At 43.2% G+C, this 14,621-nt stretch overlaps 1 pseudogene; it reads left to right on the top strand.

Annotated features, from left to right (window-relative positions):
- The first annotated feature begins 2,871 nt into the window (after positions 1-2,871).
- On the top strand, positions 2,872-3,713 carry LOC104862544 (annotated as a pseudogene).
- Positions 3,714-14,621: the final 10,908 nt, after the last annotated feature.

The following is a 14,621-nucleotide window of genomic DNA, read 5'->3' as shown; positions in this document are numbered from 1 at the left end:
CAGGTCACTCTGAGACAGAGGATGCCTGGTGATCACTGAGTTACTTTTCGGCTCCCTGAGGAGTCCAGGTGGGGATGATGGACACGTGGAGAATTTCTGCTCATTACCCGATCGGGCTGTTGGGACCTCGCTTCCGCGGAGGGACCCTTGGGAATCTACCAGAGTAGCCCCGGCCGTGAGCCCTTTTGTCACCTCAGTTTTCATTAGCTCCACACCAATCTGTCTCCAGAAAGGAACGGAGTCATCCATCTGGTCAACATTCCACTAGCTCTACCTGCTTCAATGAGAATGAGGATTTACCAGAGGGCATTTGGAAAAATCTATCCTGTTTTGAGGGGCAGCTGCCCTAAAGGCAATTACTAGCTGGCAGAGTAACCGCTGTTTGTTTTAGTGTTCTATAATGGACAGAAAAGTGTGGACGGAATTTATCTGAAATGATTTTATAAAAGACCCATTTTAAGGTGCAGGGAAAGTGGGAAGGGTAGGAGAAAGCTAACAAGGGAAAAGAAAATATGAGAAAATGAAGAAATGGAAATGAAGTGTTTGTAAAAGGGGAGGGATGAGGGCTGAAGGGAGGGCAGAGACAAGGGGAAAAAATGAGAACCAAGACCTGTCATGTAAAGGTACAAGATCCCAATGATGAATGTAACTGTACTGTATACCTAAAATGTACTGATAAACTCAAGGAGGAAAAAAGACCCATTTTACAGAATTTTCTACTTACTTGTAGTTACCATTAATGTCCACTACGTGGCATGCTAACACTACTTTTTCCCTCCTCCTGTTTAACAAAGAATGCTAGTTAAATTCAGCAACTTCTGCAATTAAATCCAAATACAACATATACAAAACAAGAATAACATGTAATTTTAACAAAAGATAATGCAGAGAGTTAAAACTCAAGGGACACACAATTGATAATACCTAAACAAGCCAAAGTCGTGTCTATGAAACAAAAGCCAGAATTTATAAAACAAAAATCCAGAATCTATGAAGCAAAAAGTTAGAATCTATGAAATAAAAGCAAACTCTTACCTCTATCCAATTATCTTTATGGAAGATTCTCCAAATGATATAGGGCATATGATATTGTTTTAGGACCAGGCAAGTTGGAACTACAGAGACATACCATACCATGAATTAAACTGAGTCCTTTATTATAAGCCGGCTGACTGAGAATGGTGCGTCTGATGAAGAAAAGGCAGTTTGCAGGCCTTTTAAGGCCTCATCTATTTGGGGGGGGGCACAAGCGGAATTTCACAGGAGCAGAACTTTGCTAGGTCAGTGGGGGTCAGGGGCAGTGTCACACAGTTCAGCTAAAAACTAAACATCACACAGGTGCGAGCCTTCTGTTTACAAGGTAGTAAAGATAACAGAGTTGCAGACTTACACAGGTGCAGAGTATCCTGTTTACAAGGCAGTAAAGATAAGAGTTGCAGGCTCAACACGGGATATAGCAGTCCCTCATGCATTAGCTGAAGGGACTCCCACTGGGGAGGGGCAAGGTGGCCACCTGGAATTACTCAACTTTACACAAACGAAGCCAGATTGGGCATCGCAGTATTTGGATCTCTAAATAATCGAATGGAGGAAAATAATCTAAATAAGGGAAATATTTTAACTCCTAACCCAGGAAATATCTGAAACACCAAGTTTATGTCCTCAAAAATCAAAGAACGAATTCTAGGAACACTGGATATAAAGAGTGGGGATTTTTTTGGAGATAGGGTCTCACTTCATAGTTCAGGCTGGCCTTGTACTCATAGGCAGCCCAGGTTGGCCTCAAATACAGAAATCTACGGACCTCAGCCTCCCCAGTGCTGGGATCACAGGCAAGCACCACCACATCCTGCAAGAGTAGGAAATATTTATTGAGGGTCAGACAGCTCCTGCCTGAAAAGAACAGGAGAAACACCTAGAAAGTGGGTTGCTCAGGACCCGCTTCTCAAGGGTTTTTTAATGGAGCAAAGCTATGAGGTGAGGTGAGTACAAAGTGGGACAAAACTAGAGTCAACTGATAAGATCAAATGGAAGGACCAGGGATTTAGCTCAGTGGCTCTGCTGCCTGCCTCACAAATCACAAAGCGTGAGGACCAGAGTTCGATTCCCGGAACAAATGGAAAGTCATCACAAGGAAGATCTGAGGTAGGACAAAACCATGGTCAACCAATACGATTATAAGTACAGTCAGTCACTTAGGTACTGTTGATTAAATGGGGAAACAAGTCACATAGCAAGCGCGTACAGAACTCCAGCAAGAACCAAGGATTTCCAGAAAGGGATGGGTAAGGTCTTACTCCTCCACCCAGGTGACTGATACCTGTTTAGATTATTAATTACCAGTGTTCATCCCTAGGGGAAGTGTGTGGCTATAGTCATTCCTCTTTTTTGAACCCTGACCTTCAGTAAATGGCTTTAATTATCTTCTGTAGTGACTCCCTTGAAGGCCTGGCCCTAACTGCCTGCAGCATATCTCATTATTTTAGCTCTACAATAAAATGACAAGAACAAGGGAGGGGGAAGGAAGGAAGGAAGGGACAAGAAAAAAGAATAGAGGGAAAAAGTGGAAACAAAGCTTTTGTGAATAAGGAGGGAAGAGAGTTGAAGGGAGGGGAGAGGAGTGGAAAAAAGAAGCAAGATATAGCAGGCTTGACGGTGCACGCCTGTAGTCCCGCACTCAGGACCCTGGAGCAGGATCGTTGTAAGTTCAAGGCCAGCCTGCGCTACCTAGTGAGACCCTGTCTCAGACAGACAGACAGACAGACAGGAACAAATTTCCTGAAATGAACGTGATCATTACGTATATCTACAATGTACCAATAAAAAAGAGAGAGTGCGCTCCCACCCCATCGGTCCTCTCAGGTCTGGAACATGGACGCTTGGTTGCTGCGGGCGGTCCGGCAGCGGTTGCAGCACCTCCTGGCCTCCAGTACCGAGTCAGAGGGCAGGGGATGGCTGCACTCATTCAGCACTGCCACCCAGAGAACTGCTGGTGAGAACTGCAGTTCTGAGGACCCTCCTGATGACTTTGGGCCCTCTCTTGCTGAACGAGCCTTAAAATTAAAAGCTGTTAAACTAGCTAGGCATGGTAGCTCACACCTATAATCCCAGCACTCAGGAGGCTGAGGCAGGAGGATTGCTGTGAGTTCGAGACCAGCCTGAGCTACATAGTGAGTTCCAGATCAGTCTCAACTACATAGTGAGATCCTGTCTCAAAAAACCAAAAAAATAAAAGCTGTTAAACTAGAGAAGGAAGTCCGGGATTTAACACTGAGATACCAGAGAGCTGTAGCTGATTGTGAAAACATCAGGAGATGAACCCAGAAATGTGTGGAAGATGCCAAGATATTTGGAATCCAAATTTTTGTAAGGACTTGGTGGAGGTGGTAGACATTTTGGAGACTACTGAGTGCATTTCTGAAGAAACAAAGGCTGGGGACCAGAAGCTCACAGTGGAGAAAGTCTTCCGAGGGCTGTCACTTCTAGAAGCAAAGCTGAAAAGCGTATTTGCTAAGCATGGTCTGGAGAAGATGGCTCCCATTGGTGATAAATACGATCCGCAGGAACATGAACTCATCTGTCATGTGCCAGCTGGTGTTGGGGCGCAGCCTGGCACCGTGGCATTAGTAGGGCAAGATGGCTACAAACTTCATGGCCGCACCATTAGACTTGCCCAGGTAGGAGTGGCAGTGGAGTCTCAGAAGAGACTGTGAACAGGCCAACAGGAACAGAATATTCTCTCAGGGTGCAGTCACCTGTTTCCTTTATTTATTAATCTAGGTTTGTATTGTACGTGAGGTGCTTCATGTGATCTTTTTCGGTTGTATATAGTCATATTTGCTTTATTTCTAAGATTCTGTTGATTTTGTGTGACCCCTTTGGTCTCATCAGAAGTCTTTACTATCAAGCGTTTGAACAATATGACAAATGTTCCTACGGCCTTTATCAAAATGTTTACGAAAATTATCTTTAAATTGGTACTCTGATTGACTTTGAATCCAAAATTCTCTTAACTATGTATCTTCAACTAATTGCTGAAATTAGTACAATATCTTGTATTTTGTGGTATAAGACAGTAGAGATTGAGTCAACATGTGGGTACTTAGATGATAAAGCTTTATTTACACTTATATTTTTAAAAAAGAGAGAGAAAAATGCTAGGGGCCCAGGAATTTAGCTCAGAGGTGCCGCACCCACCTAGCAAGTGCAAAATCCTGAGTTCAAAGCCCGGTAATGTAAAATTACTAAGTTAGATATCTTGTAGGCAGTTAGACAGGGACTGCCCTTGAGAAGCCAATATGGAGAACAGTTAAAGCCAACATGGAGGACAAAATCCAATAAAGCCATGGAGGACCATCAAGACACATTCACTGAAGGCCAACATTATAAAAGAAGAGAAACTATTACATCCTCGTGCTTCCATTAGGGGTGAATAGCAGTGACTGCTATTCTGAATAGGTATCAATCACTTGGGGGCGGATCTTAACCCAGCCTTTCCAAGAAATATCCCTGACCAGCCCTTACTGCAAATCGTTGTGTGCTTGCTATGTGACTTGCTTTCCCATTCGACCCCCATTTAATCAATATTACCTATGCAACTATACTTACTGCCATCTTATTGACCATAGTTTTGTGCCACCTTGAACCCACCTCACCTCTAGGTTTTGTCCCATAAAAGACTTTTGATTTTATTTTTGTTTTTTTGAGACAGGGTCTCACTATGTAGTTGAGACTGACCTAGAACTCACTATGTAGTCCAGGCTGGTCCCAAACTCACAGCGATCCTCCTGCCTCAGCCTCCCAAATGCTAGGATTATAGGCGTGTGCCGCCACACCTGGCTCCATAAAAGACTTATGAGAAGTTGGGTGAGCAGCCAATCCATTTTCCAGTCCCTCCTCTGTCTCTCTTAGGCAGAAGCCATCTCTCTCTCTCCGTAAAGTTTTCCTACTGTAAACTTGTTATTCCTAGAATTCATTCTTTGATTTTAGAAAACACAAACTTGCTGGGCATGGTGGCACATGCCTGTAATCCTAGCACTTGGGAGGCTGAGGCAGGAGGATCGCTGTGAGTTCGAAACCAGCCTGGGCTACATAGTGAGTTCCAGATCAGTCTCGGCTACGTAGTGAGACTCTGTCTCAAAAAAGCAAAAAAAAAAAAGTAAAAAGAAAACACAAACTCACAAACTCACACTTGGGAGTTACATCTATTCCCCTTACATCACCAGTACTGAAGAAAAAAAAGATTTTAAAACTGAAGTGATTACCTGGCTCGTAATGCTTTCCTTTCTGCTTACCCTACCAATTCCTTTCCAATTTGAGTGAACCCTGCAATGTGTTGGTTCCTTTAAAAAACTACTAAGGACAAAAAAACAGCAACAAATGTCAGGTAAAAAAGCCGAAAACCAAGACCAGACCGGAACCACTACAAGGCTTTATGGTAGGGACAATCTGCCAGGATATCTCTGAACAAAGGAAAGTGCCATGATGAATTCTGTGACTGTCGTCTGCTTGGTAAATGCCCTCATGCTTTCCTGCAAGACATTTTGAAAACAGCTCAACAGACAGGGCCCTATCATGATTAAAAGACTTATTCAAGCCAGTGGGCCAACAAGGGAAGTAGCCAAGGCATAATTTGGGGAAGCCAGGAAGAGCTCTGGTCTATTCCCCAAGAATTCCATCATCTCTTTCACTCTTCCACACACTGCGGTAATTCTTTAACAATCCCTGACTGGTTAACAAAATAACTGCATTCTTCACCTAGCACCTGGCCTGTTCCCCCTTGGGCCGCTCTCAGCATGTCCAGGGCCCTCCTATTTTAGAACACAACTGCTGCTAGAGAATTTATTTGATCTTATAGAGTATTTAAGGACTGGCTTATTTTGTCCATGTCTTCTGAAATCTCTACGGACAGGGCCTGGTAGAAATGTGTGGATGTAGAAATACCTGCCATACCCATCACCATGACAGTGAGGACCCCACTTCCATCAAAAAGGGGACCAGGAGGAGGCCGTTCTCTTGTTGACCTTTGACCATGGGAGGATCCTTTCAAACACCTCGGATTTGGTATAGATGGTCAAGGGAGGGCTGAGAAATGCTATGCAACAGGATATTTCAGATCATTTGAGGCCTCGGAATGCCTCTTGATTACATATGAAGTACAGACCATTGGGCAGGCAGATCGGATGCTCTTCTGAGATAAAGAGGGAGCAAGCAAGGCAAGTGATGCTGTCATTTTGTCCCATGCATGTCAGGTTAGTAGTTTGTGTAGGGAATGGGGACCCATAGTGAAGGGTCCCAGAACTAGATAAATTGCCAGTATTTGAGACAGGTTAAAATCTAGGGGGATGGGAGTTGGAGTGGGTGCGCGGGGGTAAACAGACACACAGATCCAACAATCTGAGATACTGACAGGGAGATAGTGGGGGGTGGTATTAAACAGGTGTTGTAGCCTTGTTTTGAGACTGGGTTATCTGGTTTACCACTTGATCTATCCCTTTATAGGGAGGGGGAGTGGTGGGCCTCACAAGTCTATCACTAGTGCCTGTTCCTTGACTGCCTCTTTTGGTTATTCTTTCCTGCTGGGTGTTAAAGATCAAATTAAAGTGGGACTTGTGTTAACCAACATGAACCTCATCCTATCTGTCAAGGTTAGTTAAGTCTCTTCAGGCATTATTTTGGAACCCTGCATAGAGCCTCTCAGCTCCTCTGTCAGTGACATCTGTCAGGATGGGTCAAGGCCTTGCTTGATCAAGTTGTTTTTAGGGAAAGTGTGGGAGACTTTTCCCTTGGTGATCCTCTTTTGGCACACATTACATTTGTCCACTGGTGTCCAGAAATCTCCCTGCTCAGAAGGTTGGGTGACTTACCAAAGTGTAAGGTGGTGTAGAAAAGGTTTCTTCATACCTTGGGTCTTTGGTGACCTTGGAGGGCCAGGGCCAAAATACTGGTGGTCTTCTTAGCCCATTACCTTTTAGTGTGGTCTCTGCCCTTTTGTGGTTGAACACACAGAAGAGAAGATCAGTGACATCATTAATATGATAGGAGCAATGAGCTTAACTATCATAACTTTATCTGGATAGCAAGCACCCTGGAATCTAAAATAGAGTTAGAGGACTGCATTTTTATCAATCCTGGTTGTTATAGTATTTGATTTCCTGTAGAATATTAACAGAAAAAACTTGGAATCAGGAGCCACACATAATAATGATAAAATAATAATAATAATATTTTAGTATGACCTTCATGATGACATTATCTTTGCAACAAACTTAGATATGTATCTTAGTATAATATAGCCATTGTTAAATGTATTGACTTCCTCTAAAAACACATAAAAACAAAACACCAGGAAACTTACTTACGTTATTACCTTTTGACGGGATGCCATCTGAGGAAGGTGTGTGGGCCTACAAATGTACCTGTAGCCATGAGTAGGTGGAGCAGAAGAGAAGGGCGAATACCTGGATCAAAAGGTTATTGTCATAGACAATATGTTGGAGGACCTGTATAGTCAGAAATCATGAATACATTTTGTACACCAGGAAAGTAGTGATGGCAATTATTATAATTATATGAAACCTTATGTCCTATAGTATAGCCTTGTACCAAAACAATTTTTTTAAATAATTCCTTGTTTTCCACAGAAAATATATTTTGAAGATGACCATTATAAACACATCACAATAACGTACTTGGAACTCAACCTTTTGATGATAACCACTGTACACATTTTATAACAACATATTTAGCAATGATTATTGGGGGTATATCTTAATTATCTTGACAAATTTTTATTTAATCTGTAAAGCTAAGTTTTAGCAATTAATAATTTATTTATAACTAATAAAGCTTATATAGATAGACAGATGTATCTATATATACACTTTTTGAGTTACTGAATGTAGACAGCTATATGCATTACAGTCAAAATTAACTTTGATGTCATTTTGATCAGCTAGCAACCTGGGAGAAAAGGAAGGCACACCTTCCTTGGTCAATAATCTGTAGTCCTAGCCGGGTGTGGTGGCGCCCGCCTGTATTCCCAGCACTCAGGAGGCTGAGACAGGAGGATCACTGTGAGTTCGAGACCAGCCTGGGCTACATAGTGAGTTCAAGGTCAGTCTCAACTACATAGTGAGACCCTGTCTCAAAAAAACCACAAAAGAACAATAATCTGTAGTTCTACTCTTAAATCCTCTTATTCTTACTGGATGGAAGAAGATGACCCTCCCCCAATAAGATGATGGTCTATCTATACAAGAAAGACAGAAATGTCAGTACCAATGACCTCAAGCTTGTTCATCCCTTAGGAAAATATGCAAATCTGGCCATTGTGATTTTAATCTTCAGTTGCACCTCCAGCCACAGCTTCCATGCGGTCTCATCCTCTGCCCTGACTCTGAGGGCCCAGCCCTGTGACTGCCTACAATATTTCTAATTTAGCTGTCTGTATCAATACGCCCTATATTACTAGGATCCCAGCAGAAGACAGACAGTAGTGCATGAGATAACCGAGGCAAGGTGGTAAAGGGAGTGCTTGTAAGGTGGGTACAAGACTTTGATGAGGAAAGAAACGATGATGCAGTACCCTGGGGGCTGAGTACAAACAATGGAGAGAGGAGAGGTAACCAAAACTAGAGAGAGCCCAACAAGAAGCAGCCTTAGTAGAAGGTTGTAGCCACCAAGGACAGTGGGGAATAACCTCCCTCTCCTGTTCTTTGATCCTCTGCCAGGTCTTACTGGGAAACCAAAGAAGCCAGGGGACAGAAAAGTCTGTTGGAGTGTGGCAGACAGGCCAATCTCATGGAGCATAAGCATTCTCTGCTACTTTCCATTTGAGTGATCTTTCCAGGGATGGACTGAAAGGAACACGATGGCCAGGCACATGCCTGTAATGCCAGCCCTAGGGAGGCTGAGGCAGGAGAATTTTCATGAGTTCGAGGACAGCCTGGGCCGTGTAAGAGTTTAAGGACGCCCTGAACTACACAGTAAGACTCTTAGAAAATGAAACAAAAAGATCTAATTGTCAAGATGTACTGGTGCATAGCTGTAATCCCAGTAATCTGGAAGCATCACAAACTGAATCCCAGCTTGGGCAACTTTGGGACATAGTAAGACACTATCTCAAAATAAAATAAAAATAATTTAAAAGAGGAACTGGATGTAGCTCAGTGTGAAGGTGCGGCATTCAATCCTCAGTTTAAAAAAAAAAAAAAAAAGGATGGAATACAAATAACCCAGTTTGGAAAGTCCCTCGAGAGTTGTCATGGTTAGCTGAATTGTGCCCTCTGTTAAACCTTCAGAGTTTTCATGCACACCTGCAGTAGGCATAGCTCATGGAGCGGTCAGCATGAACGAATGCTGAAACAATAAACTCTGACCACCGTGAGAACAGTTCTATTTTTTACTTAGGAAGAACAATTCTCACCTGGAACCCCGAGTCAGACTGTCCTAGACGCACCCCACAGTGGCACTGATTCCCAGCACCTTTATGCAAGCCCTGCCCCTTGAGTTCAGGCAGAGCCTGGGACTTACTGCTTATGGAATGTGGCAGGCAGGAGGGGATCTAACTCCCCTGGAACAGCTGCACGAACTGGCAGAGGAGAATGGGCTGCACAGAAGTGAAGAAGGTCTCTTGTTCGTTCACCGTGAGTTACCAAGAGGGGTAGCATCCTCCATGGGCCTGACATAATCAGGGAACCCCATTAAAATAGAGTCTGCAGCCCAGATACTCAAAGCCACACTCATTCTGGCATAGTGAAGTAGGATACAAGAAACAAAAATTAGCAAACGGACACAAGGAAAATAGTAATTTTAAACTTGTACATTTGTTTTCCTTTTTTGGTACCGGGGATTGAACTTGGGTCCTTGTGCTTGCAAGGCAGGCAGTGGAATCACTGAGCTAAATCTCTGGCCCTTAAACTTGTACTTTTAAGAAGACTGCAACTTCAGGACACAATCAAAGTAACCCAAGGTTATTCACATCTCTACTCAGTATGTTTACTTCCTAGGCTTGTCTGGTATTTGTTTATGTTTGTAAAGTGATACAGGGTTTCCTTATGTAGCCCAGGTTGACCTGGAAACTACGGGATCCTCCTGCCTCAGCCTCCCCAGTGCTAGACTGTAGGTGTGCACCACCACACTTGGCCTGTTTGCTTATCTGTTTATTTTTTCTTCCAGGCCCACCACACCCAACTCCCTTAAAGATAGATACTATAATTTCATAAATTAAAATTTTTTACTTTTTATTTTATTGGTACATTTTAGATATATAATAATAGTATTCATCATAGAGAATTTGTACCTGTACATGAAATATCTTGCTTCTTCATTTTTTCCCATTCCCCTACCCTCCTTTTGTAGAGGCACAGTGACACTCAACAACTAGGCCACACATGGAGAGGTCGGACAGGAGATTTCACCAGGGAAGGCAGGTCAGGGAGAGAGGAGAGAGGGAAGAAGACCGAAGAAAGGAAGGTCCTTTTATCTTTTTGGGCTGGGCTATTGCTCATTTATGAGGGGCGGGCTACCTTTAACCTATCACAGGCCGGGCTGTCCTTTATGGGTTTGGTCCTGGAGAATCAGGTTTAACCTCTCCAGACCACTGCGGCCTTGCAGGAGGGAAACTAAAGATGAGAGCATGAGGTCTTTTAAGAGCCAAAAAGCACCAGGAAAATGCAGCCTGTGATGGCAGCGTCAGGTCCCTAACACCTTTCACCCCCTCCTTATTTAAAAGAAAAAAGCTTTGCTTCCATTTTTTCTGATTTTTTTTGTCCTTCTTTCCTTTTCCCCTACCCCTCCCTTCTCATTTGAACACGTTCTTTCCGTTTCCCAATACCTATTACACATTTTTGTCCTTATTTGCACTTCTGGTTTCTCACATCAAAGAAACAATATGGTACTTACACGTGTGTCCCATTTATTTCACTTAAACGGTAGGGTTACAAGGTGCATCCATTTAGCTAGAAATGTCTCAAGTTTATTCTTCTTTATGTCAGAGTGGTACTCCACTGTATTTAAAAAACAAAAAACATTAGCCAGGTGTGGAGACACTCTCCTGTAATCCCGGATTCAGGAGGCTGAAGTAGGAGTATTGCCATTAGTTCAAGACTAGCCTGGGCTACGTACATAGTGAGTTCAAGGCCAGCTGAACCACCAAGCAAGACCCGGTGTCAAAAAAAGAAAAATCTGGTCAGGGATTTAGCTCAGGAGCACAGTGCCTGCCTCATAAGCGCAAGGTCCTGAATTCAATTCCCGGGAAAGAAAGAACGAATGAAAGAACGAATGAACGAAAGAAAGAGAGAGGAAGGAAGGAAGAGAAAGATCCTCTTTATCCATTCATCAGTTGATGGGCCTTGAGGCTGTTTCCAAGATTTAGCAATTACAAATTGTGCCACTATAAACATGGGTGTGCATATATCACTGTGGTATGATGTTTGTAATTCTTTTAGGAAGATTCCAAGAAGGGGACTAGCTCTAGTTTTAATTTTTTGAGGAATCTCCACAGTGATCTCTACTGTGGTTACACCAGTGATGTGATGCACTCCCATCAACACTGGAGAAGGGTCCTTTTCCCCACAGCCTCACCAGCATTTGTTACTGGCTGATTTTGCAATAACAGCCATTCTTTCTGGAGACGGATGTTCAGCCGTTTTAATTGCATTTCTTGAATGACTAGTAATATTGAATGTTTTTTCATATATTTATTTGCTGTTTCTATTTCTTTGTCATAGAAATGTCTATTCATTTCAGTTGCTCATTTTTGTATTGGGTCTTTAAATTCGGGGGGATTTCTTTTTTTTTTACTTCTTTACCTGTTCTAGGTATTAGTCCTTTGTCTGAGGAAGAGCTGGCAAATGATTTTTTCCACTCTTTCTGTTGTCTACTCACTCTGTTAGTGGTTTCCTTTCCTGTGCAAAAGCTTTTTAGTAAGATGGCATCCCACTTATTGGTTCTTTGTGATATTTCCAATGTGATTAGGATTTTGTTCATAAAGTCTTTGCCTACACCAATGTCTTAAAAGAGTTCTACCTATTCTAAATTCTAGAAGATTTAATGTTTGCTTTAATATTTAGATCTTTGGTCCATTTCAATTTTAGTTTAGTGCATGTTGAAAATATGGGTCTTCTTTTAATCTTCAGTATGTGGGAAGCCAAGTTTTCTAGCACCATTTATTAAAGAGGCCATCTCTCTTCCAGTAAAGGTGTTTGGCTCCTTTGTCAAGGATAAGATGGTTCAGTATGGTTAGAGCTATTTTTGCATCTTCTAATCTATCCTGTTGATCCTTATCTTTTTTAAAAAAATCTATTTTTTGGGGGAGCCAGTACAATGCATATTATTTTGGAAAACACAAAGATATACAAAAACTTGCCTTCACTAGGCGTGGTGGGGCACGCCTGTAATCCCAGCACTCAGGAGACTGAGGCAGAAGGATCACTAAAATTCCAGGCCAGTTTCAACTACATAGTAAATTCAAGGTCAGCCTGAAGTGCATAGCTGGAGACCCTGTCTCAAAAGCAAACAAACAAAAACACCCGACTTCCCTTATGTATGTAAAAGATAGCTAAGAGATCTCAAAACACCTTTAAAAAATTGAAGGAGGCATGACAGTGTACACACCCAGCTCTTGGAAAGCTAGGGCAGGAGGATCACCATGAGTGCATGGCCAGCCTGGGCCACAGGGTGGATGGCTTAGAGAATAAACCTCTCTCTGTAACAGTTGTGAAACATAGGAAGTTGGTCCAATATCAAGGTGGCAGTAGATTCGGTATCTAGGAAGCCTCCCTCCTCTTCCTGGCTTACACAGAGCTAACTCTTGAAGGGTCCACTCATGGCCTTTTCTCCATGGGAGGCCACATAAATAGAGATTGCTCTCTTCCTCATCCTGTAAGAGTATTGTTCTCATTCTCAGGGTCCCACACTCCTGACCTATTTAGATCTAATTACCTTGTAAGGGCCCCACTCAAAATAACACATAAGGATAGCTAGAACTGAGGCCACAAACATCCAGCCCATAACTAAAATATAAAGAAATACTGTAAATCCTAACCAGGTTATACGTTTATTCTCTGAGAATGCTGGCTGCTCCCTTTTTTTGAGAATATGGGCAGGGTATAAGTGAGTGACTTATGAGGGCAGGGAGGCAATCTAGTATGAGTGACTTCTGGCCTCTGCCCAGGCCCCCTTCCAATAAATTAATGGTACTCAGTTATCCAGCAGCCCATTGTTAATGTCAATACCCTGACCCCAGGGAGTGGTGATCAATACGGACGCAAACTTTTGATAGAGGGTGAACCTGTCTAGCCAGAAAGACATTTTTAAGGTGCTGACACATACTGAGGTGCGGAGAGGAGAAATAATGATATACAAAGAAAGTCACAACTAAAATTTTTTTGGTTTTGACACAGAGTCTTGCTACTATGTACCCCAGGCTGGCCTTGAACTCACCGAGATTCTCCTGCCTCAGCCTCCTGAGTACTGGGATTACAAGCAAGCACCACCAGGCTGGGCTAAAAATTGTCTTTTAAAAAGAATGCAACTTCCAGGACTCAGTCTAAACTACCCAAGAAGACTATCAATATCAGTATTCCTCCAAATTCCTCAAGAATTTTGTAAATCCATACATTGGCTGAAAGGAGAAAGTAAACAGCAGGAACCTAATCTGAAGATAAAAAAACAGGTTAAGAGCATTCAAAGAATGTTAAATTATCTAGCTCTAAAGCCAGGGATTTAGCTCAGTGGTGCCACCGCCTGCCTCACAAGTGAAGGGTGCCGAGTTTGATCCCTGGTACCAAAAAAAAAAAAAGAACCCAAAATTATCTCTAAAACAAGTCCAGCCAGAACTACACAGCGAGATGACCCCGGCTCAAAGGGCGGGGGTGGGCGAGTGGGGGGATACCTGTAAAATGAGCTAGTACCCTGGGAGGAGATTCACCTTTTCCTGAGGTTTCAAGAGAAGCACACGTTTCCAGGTGCCCAAAAGCACGTCTCATTTCTCTCAACACCTGCTTGAATGTGTACCCCTGAACGTGTACTTTTAAAATTCTGCCCTATAAAGCTTCTCTTTGACTCTTACTGACCAGCTGTTTCCCGGTGTCTTTCACAAAAACAGGTCTTTTAGTTCATCCTTGTTGACCAATTCCAGCAAATACTTAACCATTAAAGTCTCCCACACCCGGGGCTTAATCTGATTTCTTAAAATTCCTTCTTCCCAAATGAAAGGCAAACACGCTCAGCCGTGGGAAGCTTCTGTTTTTCCATCGCTCTCTTTTTTGGGTTCCCATTAGACTTCTGCCATTCAGTGGGCAGGAGACAAGGTGAACAAAGTAGCTCACCCGCAAAGACTTACCCCATTTTTGCCCCGTCAGATTATATCTGGCTGTGGATTTCAACCCAAGTCCCTGGGCCCTGATCCCACCATGGCCTGACATCGGGGAGCTGAACCTTCCTTTTTCTAGGATCCTTGGGTGCTTCTGCGAGACTGGAAGGGCCGCACCGGAGCTCAGGAGACGCGATGCGGAAGGCTTTGAGGTGCAGCGTGGTCAGCAGGGGGAGCGGGCGTGCCGGCGGCGGAGCCGGGAAGGAAAGGTGGTCCTAGGGCGAGAGGGAAGGGCAGCCCCGCC

This window comes from Fukomys damarensis, unplaced genomic scaffold (assembly GCF_012274545.1).
Source record: "Fukomys damarensis isolate Sample0158 unplaced genomic scaffold, DMR_v1.0_HiC HiC_scaffold_17, whole genome shotgun sequence".
In the NCBI taxonomy this organism is placed as follows: Eukaryota; Metazoa; Chordata; class Mammalia; order Rodentia; family Bathyergidae; genus Fukomys; species Fukomys damarensis.
Note: the sequence above shows the minus strand (reverse complement) of the source record. Positions and strands in the feature narration are given on the sequence as shown.